The 19363-nt window shown below is 36.2% G+C and overlaps 1 non-coding gene across 1 annotated transcript; it reads right to left on the bottom strand.

Moving 5' to 3' along the window:
- Window positions 1-474: 474 nt before the first annotated feature.
- TRNAK-CUU (transfer RNA lysine (anticodon CUU)) lies at window positions 475-547 on the bottom strand. Its single transcript has one exon. It is a non-coding gene; the product is annotated as a tRNA-Lys (tRNA).
- Window positions 548-19363: the final 18816 nt, after the last annotated feature.

The raw sequence follows: 19363 nt of genomic DNA, 5'->3' as shown, positions 1-19363 counted from the left end.
AGCACTTTGATTGTTTATATTTCTCAGAAATTAGGCAAAAGCAGATTTTTTATGTAAGTATATTTTTATTGAATGCTTTGTTTAACAGATCAAACAGAAAGACGACAAAATTCACTAAATATAGTTCTATAATATAGGTGATTGCATGAAAATATCTAGGTGAACGAGTGACCAACTGTGAGCTGAATGTATATATAGAGGGTCGCTCTCTATTATTATCACCTTCGCTGGATTGGCGAAGGAACGCAACTGTGGGCGGTAGAACCTGAACGGGCTCCACCAGGGCATCGCAGACTCGAAGCAGATGTCTTGGCGTATGAACCCAAGTAGGGTCATAGTCGTTAGGACCAATTTGGTCATTGCTTCTTATATGAGGAACTAATTTGGCCCACTCCAAAAATTAACCAAGATTGCTTATAACTTATGAAATTTGAAATCAGCACCAGATCCAATGACAACATTTAAAATTGTAAACGCCCAGACAGGGACTCGAACCCTGGACAGATAGCTTAAGAGCCTAACGCTATACCAACTAAGCTATCTGGGCACAAGGTATTATTTTCTTGAAAAGTTAGTTATCTTAAGAAATATATTGAAACACTTGAGAACACTCTTGGTCTGGATCGACAGAGAAGGAGACAACATTTCTAAATTTTTAGATTCGGCGTATTTTACCACTATAGAGGCCTTTACTATATGTAATTCGAAACGCTATAGTTCAGCTAGCTCTCGAAATTGGTAAAGATTGTGTTTGGTGAGCTTAACAAGTTACACTTATATCCAGTTACGGGTAAATAAAGCTAAAACTCTTAGATTTACAGTGAACGCAAGAATTACTAGCCTAGTTTTAGTAACAGTACTAGTATTTAATTTACAAAGTTAGGTAAAAACAGTATTTTTTTTTAAAAAAAAATATTGTTACTGCCTTCAAATTGTATGTCTCTTTATGTTATTTACAAGGTCTTAAGCTCTCTACTTGTAAAATGATGAACAAAATATGTAATACAACAACAGGTTTACACTGTTTGGCATCCTTTAAATAACAAAAGAAGGAATTATTGGTTTAGTATTTTTATTACTTTATATTTATTTAAGAAAGACAAGCTAATTATTTTTAGTTTAAGTTCATTTTTAACAAATTGTTACTAATTTATATATCAATTTTTTTTATTTAAAGTGTATGAAGGTGTATAAAGTTAATATTTGTACATATGAGTGCAACTAACAATTATATTTTACACAAAAAAGATAATATTTACAGTTAAATTACTTGAAAGAGAGACTATTATTTTACAGAATTTGAATTATTCAGCCCGAAGTCAGTAATTTAATGTATCAGAAAGTTTCTTAACTTTCTATACGTATGCTATTTTGCGCTATTCTTAAAATGTATTTCTATGGCAAATTAGTTTAATTTTCTGCTTATAATTCGAATTTGACATAGTTTTCACACAATGCAATGTACATTTCTTATATTCACTAATTACAACCCAAAAAATATGCTAATTTAATGTATCACTAACTAACTAACCAACTCTCTAGCCTTCTTAAACCCGAAGTATCATGCCTGCAGCAACATATGCGTTTCATCTGTACATGTCTTGAGCAAGATCTATATACTCTTTTCCATCCCTACCAATTTTCATTAGATCCATCTCAACATTCTCTCTTAATTTATGTTTTGGTCTTCCTATTAGACTCTTAGTATAAGGTTTCCCAACAAGAATCCTGTAAACTCTTCTCTCCTCTTTCATTGGTACCACATGACCTACCCACTTAAGTCTTCTTGGTTTAATCGTTCTAATAATATGTGGACACGAATACAAATTATGTAGATCTAAATTATGTAACCTTCTCCATTCATCTGTCTCCTCATTCCTTTTAGGCCCAAATATTTTCCTGAGGAACTTATTTTCAAATACTCTCAATTTATGTCCCTCTATCAATGTAAGTGAACAAGTTTATTTACTGTATTTAAGATCTATTTCTTGTAATTAACAAACGAATCTAATTACTATGATATGTTAAATGCTTACAGTGTAGTTACTTTAGTAGTGTAATTGGAACGGTTCAAAATAGTACTTGGTACGAGGCCTATTATTTCTATTAATTTAAGCACAGTGGTAAACCTATTTTGACGATGTTTTTGTCGATTTTATAGTATTGCAACTCTGTGATTTTTCATCTCGTATTTCGTACGAGTGTCATAATTTCTTTCGAGTTAATGTGCGTAACACCCACACCACCCACACCTACACTTACAACCACACAAATTTACTTCCGGTCTACTTCCGGTTTACTTCTGGTTTACTTGACAGACACCTGTGGGTTTTTCTAGTTTTTTTAAGTATATAGTTTTATTAAGTATATAGTTTTTGATTTGAGTCCCAAAAAATTATATATAAATACGAAAAACAAAAATAGTAACAGACTAAGTATACACACTAACCGATCAGATTGAGTTTTGATGTGATCAGATGTTACTTGTTGTCTCCGGAAACTCTGTATAAAAAACATAGTTGAAAATTTTATTGTAATAGCTACAATTATATTATTTTGAAGGTGGTTCAAGTTGTTTTTCACACAGATTGAATTTTGACTTGATTTTGTAAAAAAAACATGAGTGTCTGTGTTGTAAGTAGAAGAGCCAGAAAATCGCATGTCACAGCTTTTGATGTTATATGTAAAAAGTAACAAGAGCAAGAATCATGTCGAAAATAAACTTGTAGAAGGCGAGGCTTGCATCATGAAGTCTCGAGGATGGCAGTTTCTAATTAGCTCCGTATTAACTAACTAATTCTCTTGCCTTCTTAAACCCGAAGGTCTAGCAACAAAAGCCTTCCCTATCTCAATTTTGTATTTAATTCTGCGCAAATCACATGCCTAGAAGCTTGCGCGTATCACCCTCACTGTTTATTCAGGTTTTGACCTTAACTATTGATCATGCATTTTTATTGCATGTTTCCCATGTCAACACAAAATATATATTTTCTCTTGGATTAATTTTAACTATAATGATGAAAATTTAAGAAAGAGTAGAGAGAGAGAGAGAGAGAGAGAAACAGAGAGAATACCATAACAAATAGCTTCTAAAATTTTAAGATATATCCTACCATATTCTACATATTCAACAATTTCATTTGATTACAATGCAACAACATTTTATTATTACATCATATGTTTCAATATTTTCATAGTCATGCAAACGTTTGACAAAACATTTTTTAGTTACGAAGATAGGAAGAGAAAAAAAGTTTTTGAATAATTTCGAGAAGTGTTTCTTAATAGGGACAGTGTCTTAATTTCTCTTTCTTTCTTTCGTGTAACCACTATGTTATCGATGGGAACAAGACAAGACCAACATTACCACTATGTTATTGTGTTGAAGAGGATTTTTCCATTATCAATTGTGTCCACACACAAAACTTAGTGCCTGTCTGCATCCATACCTAGATCAAAAGATTCGAACCATGTCTCAGCCTATTATGACTTATTTAATTATTTACACTTGTGCTTGTATTTGCTCTCTACGGGTTTAAGAAGTCTAGAGAGTTAGTTAGTTAGTTGTTTCCCACTGCACTATTTGAATTTTGAATAATCACATGTTAGTTATAAACGCATCGTTGTCATCCTGTCTGATCATATATGTGTTTTGGGTTGAAGCTTCGTATCTGCCTGCAACATTTATTTTCTTCCTTTTCTTGTTATCTGCTTTCTATATAGAATATTAGAAACAACACATTTCCATTAACAGTATTTCATGTTATGCAAAACATTTAAGTTTATACACCATCAGAAGTGTGATTGTAACAACGTTACCACTACGTCATCCGACAAAAGGTCAGAATCGGTATTGTTATATTTTATTGCTCAGGTCATTTCTTTTTTTAATATGTACAGCTATAGGTGAACATAGTAACTTAAGCCCTCAGAGTCGTAAACCAACAATAATACACCTCTGTTAACTGCCTTGTGTGGTGGTAGGGGGGACAATTGTATCTGTTGGTGCAATAAACTTTGAAGTTTTGTTTTCTAAGTGCCACACATCAATTTCATCATAATTATCATAATTCATCCTCATCGTTGCCATTAGCCAAAATTCCCTCTTCTTTTTCACAAATTTTCGTACTGATATCCGTACACCCCGGGCCTTAGCAGATTAACAGAAATCGTCTGACGTTTGAACTCGTGACCCCTCCCAATACCGTTGCAAGCTTATTTGTGATTGTTCTCCTCAATTATTCAAAGTACCTCACTTTCATACTCAAATACACACAAGTGAAGGTGGTTCATATCACATTAGTGATTTTAAATTGTATTCTTGGGGCCATGCACACACTTTCTAACATTGTTGCCTGATATTAAAATAAGCAAAAACACACTGCTATGCTTAATAAAAAGAAACATCAATTCATTGCCAGATTGTACACCTGTATAGGTCGAGGTTCATAAGCCTCATCCATCTCATTCTAGGGACTGCATATTTTGTATACAGTTTTTTAGTGGCATCACAACACAGGTTATAACTTACTATTAAGTCTGTTAAAAAAATCGTCAGTAAATTTGAGAATTCTTGCTGTGAAATTTTTATGCTGTTTAACCTAACAAGATTCGAATCCCTGAGGGAACCAAGTACTGAGCTTTTGCATTCCATATTAGCAAAACCTTTATATTAATAACCTCAATTTACTAATCGGGAAATTCCCCTTAGTCAACCAATCAGCACATTCACATAACCTCCCATAAACAAAGGGGGTAGGGGCATAACATTCCTGAGCTAGTATTATTGATGTAACATTCTTAACAGGTTAATGCCCACACATAGCTGTAAGGGCATCAATCTGTACGCACACACTTAGGAATATTTGGAATACAAAGAATTTTCGTGACAAAACAACTAATCGGGAAATTCTCTTTAGCCAACCAATCGGCTCAAATCACATAACCCTCTCTCTCTTTTTTATAGAGAAGCGCATAACATTCCCGAGACAGTATTATCGATGTAACATTCTTAACAGGTCAATGCCATAATGTTTACACACATACATAAGCACATCAATCTCTACACACTCACACACACACACATACACACAGAAATGTTTGGAATGGAAAGAATTCTCAAGAAATTCCCCTTAGCTAAGCAAGTTACATGACCCTCTCTCTCTTATTTTATAGAGAAAAGAGAAGGTCATGACATTCCCAAGCTAGTATTATTGATGTGACATTCTTAACAGCTCGACGTCACATCTACACACACGCAGGCACACTCGGGGAATGTTTGGAATGCAAAACTATTGATTTGTCTGAGTAAAAACAACTAGGTTACATCAGAATTCATGCCAACATTTCTGTTAGTATTCAATTTGGTTAAAGTTACTGGTTAAGGAAAAGTTGTTTTTTTAATTAGAAAAAGAAACACTACGAGAACCTATGACCTTACTTAGATTCATTTCATTCTTAACAGGTCAATGCCTCAATATTCACACGCTCCCGTAAGTACGTCAATCTTCACACATACACTCAGGAATGTTTGGAATACAAAGAATTCTTCTGATAAAACTATTGATTTATCTAAGTAAAAACTAGTTTACATGAGAATTCTTGCATGTGACGCAAGTTAGGTTCCCAAAAATACTTCCTACACAGTGATTTATATATCACCGATGCAATCTACTTGCAAATAAATGAACTTGGAGAACATGAAAGAAGTAAGTATCACTAGATTCTGCCATCTTGTTGCAAAAAAATATACTTGTTGGAAAAAAGTTTCATTACTCAATGATTTTATATATCGTCCGGCAGTAATACAATTAGCTGAAGAAATATGACAAAGAGCTCTCGACTTCACGTAGCTAATTGCTAGGGCCCAAAATATTACTAGAATATCTTAAACTTGTATATTTCTTGTACCGCCATGATGTTACTGATTAGTTACAAGCACAAACAATATCATAACACTGGAGGATATGAGAATATGCAAGTACGGTATCTTCGATTCAGATATAAATGGACGAATGTATACTGTGGTATTTTGCAAAAAATTTTAAAATTGACTCATGAGAAACAATTATTTTTTACAGTTAAAAAAGTAATGGATTTCGCTTTAGTTATTTGAAGAAAATGAAATTTTAAAAATTAGGTGTCATAGGGGGAAATTATCTAAATCTTAGAATTTTCATACAATAAAATTGAAATTTAAGCTCTTGAATAAAACAAATTTTCAGTTTTTTACACTTGGAAAATCAGCTAAAATCATGATTTTCAGTTAAATTACACTAAGAGAGCTCACTATGAAATTGTTAGATTTGGGGGGGGGGGGGTTTCACTCGTGCCCCCTCTCTGACTACTAATTTTCTCGGGGAAAAAATACAATACGCAAAATCAAGTCAAAATTCAATCTGTATGAAAAACAACTTGAACCACCTTCAAAATAAAATAATTGTAGCTATTACGATAAAATTTTCAGCTATGTTATTTATGCAGAGTTTCCGGAGACAGCAAGTAACATCTGATCACATCAAAACTCAATCTGATCGATTAGCATGTATACTTAGTCTGTTACTATTTTTGTTTTTGGTTTTTATATATAATTTCTTGGGGCTCAAATAAAAAACTATATAGTTCATTAAACTATATACATAAAAAAATTGAAAAACCCACAGGTGTCTGTCAAGTAAACCAGAAGTAGACCTGAAGTAAACCGGAAGTAAACTGGAAGTAGACCGGAAGTAGACAGGAAGTAAACCGAAAGTAAATTTGTGTGGGTGTAAGTGTAGGTGTGGGTGGGTGTGGGTGTTACGTACTTTAACTCGAAAGAAATTATGACACTCGTACGAAATACGAGATGAAAAATCACAGAGTTGCAATACTATAAACTCGACAAAAACATCGTCAAAATAGGTTTACCACTGTGCTTAAATTAATAAAACTAATAGGCCTCGTACCAAGTACTATTTTGAAGCTTACTATATCTTTTTCTTGATATCATATCGATGAATCTGATGTCAGCACAGTTCCTTCCGAAACTTGGCTAGGAGTTGATAAGGGAGGTTGTAGGGGGACCTTAAACCTAAAACCAAAACATCTTCCTCTAACATAAGGTCCTACTGCATTCACGGTAAGATCCCACGTAGCAGCGAAGATCCAGTGAATGTATCTCTATATATGCTCTATACAAGGACGCTGGAGAGACGGGTCAGGAAAGTCGTGGTGGAAGACATGGTAGAAGAACAGGTGCTGTTTCGTTGCATAAGACAAACACAAGATTATGCGTATAACATACGAACTGTTATGGAGAAAAGAATGGCCAATAATATTAATGTATTTCTAACCTATCTGGATATAAAAGATGATATAGACTCAGTTCCTCGACAACATTTATGGGAAGCATTGGAGGCTCATACAGTGAAAATTGTATATGAGAATTATATCGGGCAGTCCGGATATATGGCGAACTCTAGGTGAATTAAACATCGAGAAAGGCATAAAATAGTGTGATCGTAGTTTAAATTGCTAAAATATGTCAGTGGTGGATTTAGAACGAAACTAGTAATGTCTAGGTTTTGACAAGTATACCTTCAAGCTCTACTACATGCTGATGAAATCATTTTGATATCAGATAACCTTAGAGACTCTAGTAGTCAGTGGACTACAGTAATTGCTTGAAGAGCTAAAGTAAATCTTCATAAGTAGTAACACTGATTGAGTGTTTTTGTGTTAAGTGCACTTTATGCACAGTAAGGCTAATCGGGACTGAACCTACAGTTTAAAGTGGGATCCACCGGGTATCAAGCCCGAGACCCCTTCATTACAAGGTGAGGTTACGTTGAAAAGAGCAAAGTTATGTGGATGACTAAAGAGGACAAAGAAAATTAAGTTCTAAACGTAACATGCTATGAAAATCAATCAGAAAAAGTTGAATCATGTGAATGCGTATACACTATCCTAAGCATCGATGGGAAAATTTATCAAGAGGTATTGTTTAGGACGAGGGAGGCAGCTTCAGCCTATTACCTAATACGTTGTCCACTTTGGTGTACGAGAAAGGGATCAGCACAAGAACAACAATGCAGTTTTAGAAGATCTTTGGCCCCATTATGTCCATATGGCACAGGAAGTCTACCACCTCAAGATAAATATCTAAGCAAATCCCGAGTTATGGAGATGAAATATCTCGGAAGAATAGTGGGAAGACTAGAAGTGACAGGATATGCAATGAAAGAATACGATGTGATATATAACCAATGCAAAGACAATGTATGAGGTGGCAGAAGAGCGTCGGTTGAAGTGGATTGCACATGTGAAGGAAATGGGCAAAGACGTGAAAGTCATGCGAGTGATGAAAATGTGTGTTTAGAATAGAGTAGGAAGAGAAAGGCCAAATAACAAATGGGAGGATAGAATAGAAAAATGGATTCAAGCATGGGGAAATTAAGATAGGGCTAAAGAGGATGGGCCGAAATCGAGAGAAGTTGATGAGACGAACAGAATTAGGTACCCTAATCCTTAGCAGCATAAGGGACTAATTAAGAAGGAAAAAGAAGTCTGAGAAATGTATTCTGCATAAGCAATACTTTGTAATCTTTTTGGCCGCTTATGGTTTATCCACTCTCGTTTCCTAGTTGTGATACCGCTTCTCGATACTTTGGAATAGGATAACAGGTGACACTATATCTCGCAAAGAGCGATGATGTGTCCGAAGAGCCATTTCAGTTATTAGTTAGGAAAGAAAACCGGAGATTGTACTTTACACAAGCAAGGAAAGTATTTTGTTACCTTAAGATTGGGGAAGTTCGAGAGCTAAGTCGACAAATTTTGTTAGTCCAGAATCTATTCCTCCTACTCTCTCTGCAATGAAGTACCACTTGTCGAGGATTTACTTTAAAATAATATAATGGAAAGGTTTTCCTTCCAAAATGAGGCCAGGAAAGGGATGTATGTTCCAGTGATGACGGACACATATCATTCGAATGATACACTGTGACTGCCATGGAGATGTGCAAGAAATATGGTCTGTGCTACACATCGAACTCTGCCATAGCCGGTCCTAAGTCCGGTTAAGAAAGGAGGAAGGTTTGTGTCGTAGGCCTAAAAAGATCAATAAACCACTCCATTATACAAATTTATATAAAGACAAGCAGATGCCCAGACTTAGATGCCACCTCCATCAGGATACTAAGGAGCTGAGGGCTGAGAACTCACACTTCCGAAATTTTAATTATTTAAGAAAACCAAAGTGAATCGGAGCTGGACTGACGAATGACGACTTAAAACATAGAATAGAAACAGCATGTAATATAATTAAGAAAAAAACACAAGAATACGACATAAACTTAGAATTCCACAAGTAAAACAACAATTTACGATAAACCTCAGCAACCGATATGAATTACTACAAACAGATCTAATAAAAGACCCAGATGACGCTTGGGAGATAATGGCTAAAGTACTAAAAACAACAACTGAATAACTAATTTGTTACATAAATCCCTAAAGGAATTAATAGATTTCGGCTGATACATGAAAAGAAAGTAGATGAAAAGGATAGGATTGAAAGAGACACTTGATAACGTCAGGACAAGACAACAAAAGCAAGGAATAGCAAACTTATGTAAACAAAAGGATCCCGATATTAAAAGAAGTGTTGGACAGGATAAAAGTAAATGGGTAGAAGAACTAGCAAATCAAGCAGAAGAGGCGGCAAACAGGAATAACCTAAATTAAGTATACGATATAACAGAACAAGTATAAAACGAAAATCCAACAGAACAAACCAAGTAAAGATATTAAGAGCAAGGAGAAGGAAATACACATCAAAATTTAGATACATCAGCAACTGATGAGCAGTATGAGATTAAGACTTGAAGAAGGTAAACACAGACACTCTTACTTTAGATGAGATTAAACTAGCAATTAAAGAACTAAAGAAAGGTAAAGTTGCAGGTAAGGATGGAATACCACCGGATAATTAATTTACTAGTGGATGTAGAAACATCAACAGCACTTTATTTTACAATTAATGTCCCAAATTTGGACAACGGAGAGGTATCCACAAGAATGGCAATCAGGATTGATTATTAAATTGCCAAAGAAAGGAGGTCTTTCAAAATGCAGTAAATGAAGAGGAATAACCTTGTTATCAATACCGATCAGAGTATTTACAAGAATATTATTAAACAAAATTAAGAAATCAATTAAAGAAGCTGTAGGAAAGGAACAAGCAGGATTCCATTCTAATATATCATGTGTGGATCATATAAATACTCTCCGAATTATGTAGAACATTCAGCAGAATTAAGAACAACATTACATACAGTTTTTATTGGCTAAAACAAAACTTTAGACTCAATAAACAGGAAAATGTTGATTTTTTTTCATGGAACAGATATGCCTAGTAAAACACTAACCCTAATAAGAGACATGCACAAGTATGAAGGAAACAAGTGTCTAGTTATACACAACAAGCAGCTATCGGAACCAATAACAAATGCAACCGGACAAGGATGTGCGTTAGCACCAAATTTGTTGTTGATTGATTACGAAATGAGAAGAGCTTAGGGAAAAATAGAGAAGAGGAATAAAGTGGAAAATGACAGACTGCAGGACCTTAAATTTGCGGATCATGTTTGTCTCTTTCACAATCCTTCAAGGATGTAAAAAAATAAATTGAGAGACATTGAATCCATACCGAAAATAGTGAGATTAATAATAAATGGGGAAAAAATGGAAATGAGAATAAATTCAACAAAAAACAGAAATTAGAAATAGAAAATACAACAAAATTGTTGAAGAAGTAGAAAATTTTCAATATGTTAGAGCAATAATAACAAAAAATGGAGGGAAAGAAGATGTCAAATACACAATAAAAAAAGCTAATGTAGCTTTTATTCAACTGAATCGAATAAGGAAAAGTAAACAAATTAGATTAAAAACAAAGCTCAATACATTCAAACAAATGTGAAGTCAGTTGAAACTTGTAAGCAAACAAATAAAATAGAACACCATCTACAAACATTTATGAATAGGTGCTTAAGGAAGAACATGAATATAAGGTGGCGTGATAAAAATACTAACGAGAATATTTGGAATATTTACCATCATAAACCAATCATACAACGAATAAAGAAGAGAAAATGGCAATGGATTGGCACACGCTAAGAAAAGCTGATGACTCAATAGAAAAGGATGTTTTGGATTGGAACCCTCAGGGAGCGCGAAGAAGAAGTCACCCCAGATGTAATGAAGGAGGACAATCGAGCAGGAGCTGGAAACTACAAGGAAACGTGGTTGGAGGTCAAGAGCTGGGAGAGGAACCTGACAAAATGGAAATGCTTGACGGAGGCCATGTGCTCCAGTAGGACTGAAAGGAAATAAGTCAAGTAAGTCAAGCTATGCATTGGTCTCTGGGAAGCGCAGAAAACTGTGATACTGATTGAGCGTTATGCAGACGTAAACAACGTTTTGTAAATATGGCTACAAAATTGGCATGACTGCACGCATCAGGTCTTCTACGTTTAAATTGCATAATTTCTTAAATTATGAATACAGTATTTTTTTTTTTTCAATTTTTGATATACGTGGTACAATAATCCTTTCAGATTCATAAAACATATAACTTTCAGCTTCAACAACAAGCCGATGTACATGCACGGCGTTGTACAATATCCAGTAAGTTGATTTCGAAAAACATATGTAGCTATATATTTGTGCATAAGTAAGCAACGAACACACTGCGCATTAGAGAAATACAATATAAAGAAGAATGCAGCACACGAAATAAACCTCTTCTATAATTAACTACACCATTTAACACATTTTTTCACAATGACTATGCGTGTTGTAATTATTTTCTTGCTGGGCATTATTTTCCGTATATGGCCTCTCCTAATTGTGATTACGAAAGTATTTGTAGATCTGGCCGACTGTTTCCAAAAAATTATGGAAAGCGTTATCGTTGCTGTCATTTTCCAAGATGGCGGATTTTCCCCAAACTTTTGGATGGCGAATTTTAACCCTTAAATGGGCAAGTCTGTTCTGAATAAGGAATTTTGAAAATTTTGACAAATAACCACTAGTTTAGGTACACTTTGATGAAAAAGGTGATTGTTTTAATAGTAACTAATGCACAATATTTTTTATGAGGTGGCGTTATATTTCCCACTGCCCAAATACATTCCTCTACAGTGTGGAAATATTTTTCCCACTGCCAAATTAGGCGAAATTATTTCAAGCCAATGGTTGAATATAAACATATAATCTCATCCATTATCACTATTTCCTATGAAAATTTGCAAAGCAGGGAACCTCACACAATGGCACTTTACAATACACACATGAATTTCTTGTTATTTTGTCATTTTTCTTTGTTGAGCATAGTCTACATCTTCTGAATTTTTTCAGGCTTCTGGCAAATGCTGCCCTACATTACAGAATCTCACTTCCTCTGGAACTCCCAATGTTTTGCCAGTCAGATGCTTGTTTCTATTTAAGAAGTTTGGATAAACAGCATACTTCCTTGATGTGAAATCCTTAACAAGATATCTAGATACTGCTAGATTGAAAGGAAGATTAGTGTGTGCATTTGTGTTTCCTTGCTCAGCAATTTTGTACATAATATAACTATTCACAAGAGCAGCATCTAGCAAAAAGTAAAAAATACTGAACCGCCATTTCCGTGATCTTCTTGAAACTGTATAAGATTCGCGAAGCTGTTCCAAATGATCAACACCGCGCATGTACAGTGTGTAGTCCCTCACAACAACTGGACACGTTTTCATCTGCTTGGTGCCATCCTTTGGTGTCCTATTCACTTGTACAACAGAGTCAGGTTTATAGGCTGAGGTAAGAAGGTTTACATGTTTCGTATCTCTCCATTGGATAGCACAAACTTCATTCTTTACTGCAAATATGTGTTGTCCTTTTTCCATTTTGTTTTATCTTTTCAAGATTTGAGGAAGATCTTTGAGGCTTTGCCTCACTGTACCACAAGCATATATTCCATAAAGATATAGACTATGAACTAGTTCATAACTAGTAAAGAAGTTGTCAAACACAACAAGAATATTTGTACCATTTACCTCATTACACAATTTTTTTCAACTCTGGTACCCAACATATCACTTCCTTCTGAGTCATCTTTTCAGGTGTAAATATCAAATTCACAAAGGTATTCTGTAGCTGCATCAGCCCTACCCCATACTTTTTAACTCCTTTTTATTGGTTTCATCGGCATATATTGCTGGATCTGCCTTTCAATAGTATCATGCACTCATCTACTGATTTACGATTTGAAGGAATATTGTCTTTTGATTTGAATATGTCTTTCAGTGATTGCAGCAATGACCTTATTTTATGTAGTTTGTCATAACCTGTTTCCCCTCTTTGCTTTGCAGTTTCATTGTCATTACAATGTAAAGCTTCAAGAATTTTCTTGAAACGCTTACATGTCATAACTTGCGCTACAGATTGGACCCTGAGTAATGGATCAGACGACCAATACATAGAAACTGCAGGGAAGTAATGAATACCCATCATAATAACAGTTCCAATAAAAGATTTAAGTTCTGTGGTTGTGACTGGTGTCCAATTTTGAAGACCCCTCTGAAGGGCATACAAGTTTGTTTGCTTTGCAAGTTCTTCAAACAATTGATCATCAAAAAATTGCATGACGTAGTCCCCAGGTAATTTGCATTTTTCATTACCAAGCCCTAATTGAGGCGCTGTTGCATTATCAAATGTAGGTAATTGATTAAATGCAGCACTTATGTTTCTACACCAACCATTATCACTAACATTAGTATCGCTATCAGTATCATCATCTGAAAAAAACCTCACCAACACTCTCTTCATTATCCAACACTGGCAAGGAATCTATATTTGTGTCAATCAAAGCTGCTTCAGTGGAATCTGATCTTCGAGTTGCTTTCTTTCCCATATACGTTTCTTGTTTCTTCATCTTCCGTTCACGGGTTTGATTCAAATTTTCTTCATCAATTCGTCTTTTTCTTGTCATTATTCCTGGACCAGTTTCAGTAATGTTGCTGGGGCCTGCATATGGAGTCATGCTCGCTGCTGCCGTACCAGGAATAGCAGAGGGAAAGCCTTCATCAACAGCACCAGCTTCATCAATATCTAAATCTCCTTCAGCCTCCGAATCACTGGGACAATCTGGGAGTGAAAACAGGATACCCAGGAGCTCTTCATTATTGTAGCATTTGGCCGACATCTGGAGAAAAAATTATTTATGCCATTAGTAACATGATATAATTATTAACAACTAATAAATTTATGAATTCATAAACATATTCATAATTCAGAGCAGTGATGTGCTAAAGAAAGGGGGCTCATAACACACTATTAGCTAGAAATCCTAATAATCATTTTGTGTTCTGTGTCTTGTCTACGTGTGTCATTGCCTCCTCATTATCATCATTACCATCGCGATTAGCCAAAAGTTTCAAAAGTCGACGTAATGTACACTAAATAAAATTTAATTACTTTATACTGTATATAATTTTTATCTGTTATAGGCAAATATAGTAAAACCTATATAGTTGTATGTGTAGTACACTTTACTTGATTTTATGCCACTAATCAAAACAAAAAAAAATATTGAATTCAAGTGTAAAACCACTTCCCCTGTGGGCAGCGGGAAGCATTCTCCCACCAGCATGTGCTTCGCAAAACAAAATTTCTGGAAGTACATTCCACTCAATTTGAGAAACGTTACCCAAACATCTAACTGAAAGATCACACCTACATGTAGCAATCTACGAAGAATTCAACATATCAACATATAGGGTGTTTTTTTTAGAGTGATAGAACTTTGAATTGAAATAAAACACATAAAAACATAAGTTTGAAGCCAATTGTGTTTTCATTTGAAAGATAACTTTCTGACATTTACTTTTTGAAAATAATTTCCGGCATAAGTCCACCACGACTAGCTGTGATGAACCGGACTCGATCAGTCCAATTTTGAACAACTTTTTCAAGTAATTGGGGACGTATGTCGTTAATAACACGAGTTATGTTGGCTTCCAAAGCGTCAATTGTTGCTGGTTTATCAGCATAAACCAGGGACTTTAAATATCCCAAAGTAAATAATCCAGTGGCGTTAGGTCCCATGATCTTGTGAGGCCAATTCACTGACAGCACCGATATTTCCGAAGTGCTCTATACGTTTGGCGAACAGAACATTGATTTTGGAAATATATTTCCACAAGTTGTAAACGTTGTTGCGGCGTCAGTCTTTCCATGATCATTTGCCAATGCTCACTGATATGAAATGACAAAACAACATGTCATCAAAACAAAACAAATGACAGCTATCCCTATCTATATCACTCTTAAAAAAACACCCTTACCTTTAAAAATAAGATATTCTCCCTGAAGGCTCTATGTGATTGGCATAGAGCAACATCTGGTGCATTCACTGCTGCACACACCAAACAAAGCAACAAAGCAAGAGCGCGCATCAGGATCAGTTTCTTAGACGTTCCAGCAGACGGCAGCACACAGCACAACATCGGAAATATATTCATGTGAAATTATTTACTCGTATTTCCTCTACTAATTGGGACGATCAAACATCTACTTTCAATTATTCCCCACAACTATAAAATTAAGCGAATGGTCTCCAGGTTGTCGATGTGTACAAATACGTCCAGGAATTCCATACATCACAGAGGGGAGTTTCTCGGTTATATCGTGTGCATCTTACAGTTTGTATCAGAAATCTGTTTCCTTAGTGTTTGATGATGTAATGATGTTGCGATGAAAATGCATTCGACCTTTGAATACATACACGTGGGAAATTATCGGATGATAAATATCTCTGCATTAAGGAATGCAATACTTACTAAGGAATTCCAGAGGTCATGGGAAAGCTAGCAATATCGCACACTCAGACATACCGGGACAGAACCCACTGCTGGGATGAGGTATTCAAACCTTCTATAAAATACCTCTGTCGAACATATTGTATAGTAAACACAAGTAACTGGAAATTCTAGTGAATTTCATGACAAAGCACAATCTTCAGTTCTGATTCAATAAAATCCAATCAATTATACAGCCGAATGGCGGCAGGAATTAAATTACGCAGTAAAAATGACGATGGAGAGTTGTGTCAAAATGGTACGGACTTCCGTGCTTTATTATGAATTTCATTTTACGAAAAATGTACCGTAGAACCAAGAGTAATTCACTGTTGGAGTCAGGTGAATACATCCAGAAAAATGTGAAGCTTTTCTCGCGTACCCTAAAAGTTCAATTGTTATACATACTCGTGCATCATAAATATCCTTAAAAAAGGGGCCTCCCCGATGCCGCAGTGATAGCGTCGTCGCCTTGTAATCAAGGGGTCCCGGGTTCTATACCCGGTGGAGGAATATAGTTGTTTGGATCCCACTTTAAACCGTAGTTGTTCAGACGAATTGTCATTCATGTGGTCTTGTTGCCATGCAGTGTTCGCATGCGCAATGTGTGTCCGAGTTGAGTCGTGAGACGACGTGCAGGAGTTGTACGCCTCGTCATTTGCCTGTGTATCTATGTGGAATATTTCAGTATATTTAGTGTTGTTTACATTCTTCGTGTTATTAAAGTATAAGTAAGTCTCCATATATGTTTCATTTGTATCAGAGTTGAGTGAAACTGAAATACACGAAACCATCCACCCAGGAACTTTTAGCAGCATGGAGAGTTCGCGCGCGGTGGTCCGGCATGCCGCATCCCTATTCATGGTCCTCCTGTAGCCGGATATATACGTTATCCTAATGTGATGAGACTGTTGTTCAGTGTCCACGAGCAACATTACGTGCCAGAACGGCCGTGTGAGTAAATATCTAAAGTGCTATCGCATTTATTCAGCGAACAGTGAACAGAGATTATACAGGGTGTCGCAAAACTCTTTCAACAACGCTTGGGTGCTTGTAGATATCATAAAAACAAGTAAGTTTTCCCTATAAAGTTTACCTCGAAAGCGCTTAGTTTCTGCGCTATAAGCGCTTAAAATCTATCCTGTACGAATGCAACCCAACACAGCAAACGCTTGCTCTGAAATAACTACCAGGGGCGCGTGGCAGGGTTGCCACTAGCGTTCCTCGTTAAGAGAGACGACTTGAAAACAACAACCTGGGAGTCTTGCCTGAGCAAAATCCAAAACATTAATGATACTTGCGATGTTGTAAGAAGCATTGACAGTATTTATAAACTGATCAAGACAAATAATGGGCAGACTGAAATTCAAGATTACGTGCTCATTCTAAAATATCTCCATAATTGATCGATTGATTTGGTTTATTTTAATTTGCTTTTCTGCCACCTTTGGCTAATCGCGAAGATGAGGATGATAGCTATGATGAAATAACAAATGACACCATTGTCTAGGCCAGGATTTAAACCCGAGACACCTGGCGCCTTAGCGATCTCTGGTAACAACATCACCACGGAGTGTTTCGTGTATCATACAATATCAACAATTGCAAGGGACACGTAAGATACGGGAAATCCACGAACGAACAAATGTAAACATGATGTGTTTGCTGCCTCGTTTCGAACTCGCACACTGTAATGTTATTACAATTTATTTGAAAATTATTCCTATCTGTGCTACCGTTATTGCTAATCGTGTTCGTCTCATTAGGCATCCCGATGGCACAGTGGTAGCGTCGTCGACTTGTAATCAAGGAGTCCCCGGTTCGATACCCTGTGGAGGCACATAGTGGTTCGGATCCCACTTTAAACTGTAGCTCCAGTCCCAATTAGCCTTACTGTGCATAAAATGGACTTAAAACACCCAACCAATCAATCATAAGGAAATAATTACAAGGCTCTTATAATTTAATGATTCATTGATTGATTGATTTGCTTTATTTTACTTCACTTTTTGTGCCACTTTTGGCTAATTTGCGAAGATGGGGATTAGTGATGATATGATGAAATTGATGAATGGACACTCACGAACATTCATACCCAAGCCGGGATTCGAATCCAAGACTCCTGGCATCGTAGCGCGATGTTCTAACCATTCCACCACAGACGCCGACTTTCAATATAATGAAAAACGTCGTTTAGACATGAACAAAATTCACACATTAAAACGAGTGCTTATTAAGAACCAAAGACAAGAAATGCATACTTATGTCAAGCGCTGAACTGTAAAGTGCACTCGTATTGCACATTTGCGCTTTATTTACATTGGTTCGTTAGTGGATTTCCCGTATCTTACGTGTCCCTTGCAATTGTTGATATTGCATGATACACGAAACACTCCGTAGTGATGTTGTTAGCAAAGATCGCCAAGGCGCCAGGTGTCTCGAGTTTAAATCCCGGCCTAGACAATGGTGTCATTTGTTATTTCATCATAGCTATCATCCTCATCTTCGCGATTAGCCAAAGGTGGCAGAAAAGCAAATTAAAATAAACCAAATCAATCGATCAATTATGGAGATATTTTAGAATGAGTACGTAATCTTGAATTTCAGTCTGCCCATTATTTGCCTCGGTCAGTTTATAAATACTGTCAATGCTTCTTACAACATCGCAAGTATCATTAATGTTTTGGATTTTGCTCAGGCAAGACTCCCAGGTTGTTGTTTTCAAGTCGTCTCTCTTAACGAGGAACGCTAGTGGCAACCCTGCCACGCGCCCCTGGTAGTTATGTCAGAGCAAGCGTTTGCTGTGTTGGGTTGCATACGTACAGGATAGATTTTAAGCGCTTATAGCGCAGAAACTAAGCGCTTTCGAGGTAAACTTTATAGGGAAAACTTACTTGTTTTTATGATATCTACCAGCACCCAAGCGTTGTTGAAAGAGTTTTGCGACACCCTGTATACTTGCCGGTTGATTCCATTCGGTACGGCCCGGACAATGCATTGTGTTCCCGCTGAGAAACTGCGCCTTTTAAACGGTTTTGTATTTGAGCCTCGAGAGACAGTGTTTACAGCAATTCAGTGCACTGTATCCTTGCCGGGTGGGATTGTGATCTTCGTGTATGTATTTTACGTGTTTTGAGACTTAAATATGGAGCAAATACTTTCAAACCTCACGCGTTTGGAGAAAATGTGAAAGCAGGTGATCTCAACGAAGGGAGTGTTTTACTGTACATAGACAAAGCTTTACAATTGACAGAACTCAAAAACTGATCCGTGATATCTCAGAAAAGTGCACCGATGAACAGTTTGATCAATATGATGAGGAAATTGGTTCAGTGCAGGACAGGCTCGACGAAGCATTGGCCAAGTTATATATCGCAAAAAAACAGTAAACTACCGCGACAGTGACCGACACAAAGACAGTGAGTTATGTGCGTCTACCGAGATTGGATTTGCCTATTTTTACAGGTAGCCTACAGCAGTGGCTC

Source organism: Lepisma saccharinum, chromosome 2 (assembly GCF_977018435.1).
Source record: "Lepisma saccharinum chromosome 2, izLepSacc3.1, whole genome shotgun sequence".
NCBI lineage: Eukaryota > Metazoa > Arthropoda > Insecta > Zygentoma > Lepismatidae > Lepisma > Lepisma saccharinum.
The sequence above is the reverse complement of the archived record's forward strand: the minus strand, read 5'-3'. Positions and strand labels throughout refer to the sequence as shown.